The sequence below is a fragment of the Chrysochloris asiatica genome, unplaced genomic scaffold (assembly GCF_000296735.1).
Source record: "Chrysochloris asiatica unplaced genomic scaffold, ChrAsi1.0 scaffold00017, whole genome shotgun sequence".
NCBI classification, from domain to species: Eukaryota; Metazoa; Chordata; class Mammalia; order Afrosoricida; family Chrysochloridae; genus Chrysochloris; species Chrysochloris asiatica.
The window spans coordinates 32,431,122-32,434,365 of record NW_006408535.1 but is presented as its reverse complement, the minus strand read 5'-3'; the positions used below and the strand labels follow the sequence as shown (position 1 = coordinate 32,434,365).

Below are 3,244 nucleotides of genomic sequence, written 5' to 3'. Positions count from 1 at the left end.
GGCATAAAAACATGACGCACTTCCTTCGAGCCGGAGTCGAACCAGCGACCTAAGGATGCCCACAGGTGTTCAATCTACAGTCCTCCGCTCTACCAACTGAGCTATCGAAGGGCGCACAGTTTGACTCCTGGGGATCTCTTTCAAGAAATGCCAGAGGTCATGTCACTGGATTATTTTCGGCTCCAAACGCCTTCAGTTGGCTGGAACTCACTTTTGGAGAGACACAGGCACACTCTTGCCAGTGTGAGACTTTTCCTGAGCTCCCCGTGGCTGCTGGCATTTGGTCGCTGCGGTGCATCCGGGGTGGCGATTTTTAGGATGTCTTAGGGTCCCTTCCTTGTGGCCTCACTCATCCTCACCCCACCTGTACACGTGGGATGATAATCCTAGAGGGCCCGGTAGCGCATGGTTGGTTCAGGCCAGAGGCGAGATGGTTATAGGGTGGCTTTGTGGAGTAAAGGACGCTGCGAGTACTTGAATGCGTCGCGGCTGCAGACTGCAAACCGCCCGGGTCCTGTTGTTGTTAAGTGCCGGTTCTGGCTCATAGCGACACTGTACAGGATTTCCAAGATGCGGCTGATGGTTTTGAAACGCTCACCTGGTGAGTGTTAGTACAGTGCTTATACTACAGCGCCACAAACAGACACACCTCTCAGAGCCTTGCTTCCACCCTGTGCTAGATCTGGCCCCTTCCTCCCTCTTTACTGAGGTTTGTTCACTTTTTCTCAGTGAGGCTTGCTGCGAGGGAGGGAGAAAAGGTAAGATGCCCGGTGTGGGACATGTTCCATGCTTGACTGAGGCAGTCTTGCCCTCTGTAAACTTACCTGAATGTTCTTAATGATTTACAGGTGCTTGTCACTTTAAGTGGGAGTACCAGCAGATATGACTCAGGGCCTCATGGTCATGAGTCATATCCAACCATCAAGTAGACAGGTATTCGAAGGGTCCCAGGACCAGTTCTGTAAACCTTTCTAACCTGCAACTGCATATGTATCCCAATCATGGTTCTTTCTCAACTTGCCACAGTGATGAATTGATCCGCAGCCAATCATAATTTTATGATGATCTCCTTGGGTTTCCATCACCTATAATTAGCTGTATAGCCATGAATCCTAGGACAACGTTATGGTCTCAAGGTGATGGTTTCCTTCATCTGGGTGATTTGTCTTTGTCCTGTTCAAGCCTTAAAAAAAGGAATCTCTATAAAATATGTTTGAATGTGTGGTCTTTTCCCACTAAAACACCTGCTTGCTCTAGGTGAAAGTTTTAGACCAAGCTTTTAGCACCCACTCAAAATCTGTGGGGATGCCGCCTGACTTCTGGCCTACACAGAAAGTCCCCTTATGGCTTGGTTATTCACACACAAGTCATAGTCCATCATCTAGAGTTTGACACACCCACATAATTGCTTCCCCTGCTACCTTCCCCTAAGGAGGACCGTCCAGCACCAAGGTTTGTTCAGACTAGGTTGTGTTGGTCACCAAAGTTCTGGCTCTCCTTACCAGTCCTCCCCCGCTCCCCCACCCCCACCCCCTACACACAAAGCACCAGAGTCTGGTTTGGAGGGTCCTCTGCCTGAACATCCAGTCAGAGGAGAGTAGCTAATAAAGGGCTGAGGCTCCAATTTCTGCCCCAGTGCACTGGGGTCTGCAGACAGTGACTGTTCAGGGCTGTGGTCTCTGTATGTCTTTACAATCATCACCAAGATCACGTGTCTGTCCTCATGCACACCGGACTCTCAAAGAACTTCTACCTAACCCATCTCCCTGGGAGTTCTATCAGAGAAGGCAGAGGATGGTAAGGAGGAGATTTCAGCAGGGCAGTTTGTGAAGAAGTGAAAGCATGTGTACAAACTCATCACCACTTGGAGTCCAGATTCAAAAAAGCCCTTTTTGAATGACAAGGTTGGACAAGGTTTTCTTCTCTACCTTCAACTGTACATCTCTAACATTGCCATTGGACAGTCAAGTATTATTGGCTTCTTGACATTCTTTTCTACACTCACTGTCCCTCTAGCCCCCAACTGAATGATCTGGCCACTTCAGGTTCCAAGCTCACTGATGAGGATGAAGCATCTTCCTCCTGGGGCTCACTGCAACTCAGTCCTGAGGGTCAAGGGCAAAAGGAGCTGCATTCTGAGAACTGCCTGGAGAGTAGCCTGGGTAAGCAGGTGAAGTTGTTTTCCCTTCCTGTGGTCCTTGCCTGAAATTTAAACCTAATTCATACCCTCTCCCTTTCCTCTGAGACCTTCGCAGCAGCACTCACTGCCAGAAGTTGCAGGACAATGGATGCAGCGTGTGTCTCCAGCACTGAGAAGTATATATGTGTATATATACTATATATATAACAGATATATAAGACAGGCGTTTCTAGAAACAGTGAGGAAAAGCAGAGCTAGAATAAGAAAGATTGCAGGAAGTGTGCCAAGATTTTCCTTGATAGGTATGCCTGTTAACCTCCAGAGTTGTACTGTGAGTAGTTAATTTGTCCACTGATCTGGGGGAAACAATTGTCAGTGGTGAGCAAAGAGCTGGTGCCTGGCTGGTGGCTCAGAGCTCTGTGAGAACAAAAGCCGAAAGACATAAATCGATTGAAAGTGTGTGTAGTTTAGCTAGACGGAAGAACAGATGTGTTTCTTGGGACCAAAGTCTGTATTCCAGAAAGACTTGCCTGACTTTTGTCTTGTCAGTGTTGAGATGCTGCATTGCTGCAGGAAAAGAGAGGTGGGGCTAAGCAAAAATACCACACACTTCCTTGAAGTCAGAATCGAACCAGCAACCAGAATCTACACACCTACAGCCCTCCCCTACACCAGATGAGCTACCAGAAGTTATGGTTTAGCAAGCTTGTGATATCTCTCTCAAAGGAAGTCAACCAATGTCGATGGGCCCCAAATGCTTTCAGGTGACTGGAAAGATGTCCCTGGAGTAGCACAAATGCTGCTCTTGGTTTCCACTGGAATGATCATATAAAGGGTTTTCAAAGAGGGGCTGGTGGATTTGAACTGCCACCCTTGCAGTTCAAACCAACCTTGCAATCCAGTGCTTATCCTACAGCACCACAGCACATGAAAATGCACCTTCAGTAGGAGGAGATGGGACAGACACCATAGGTGTCCGGATTGCCCTCCTTGACCTGGCCTAAATCTTTAGCCAGGTTTTCAGCACCCACCTGTTGTGTCACACACCTCTATCCCTCTGGGATAGAGTTTCCCTCCAGTCTGCTGTTATCCTCTCTGCCCCAA

The 3,244-nt window shown here is 48.2% G+C and overlaps 1 non-coding gene across 1 annotated transcript; it reads right to left on the bottom strand.

Moving 5' to 3' along the window:
* Positions 1 to 21: 21 nt before the first annotated feature.
* Positions 22 to 111, bottom strand: TRNAY-GUA. The gene is given in 2 exon segments: positions 22 to 57; positions 75 to 111. It is a non-coding gene; the product is annotated as a tRNA-Tyr (tRNA).
* Between the last annotated feature and the right edge of the window lie 3,133 nt (positions 112 to 3,244).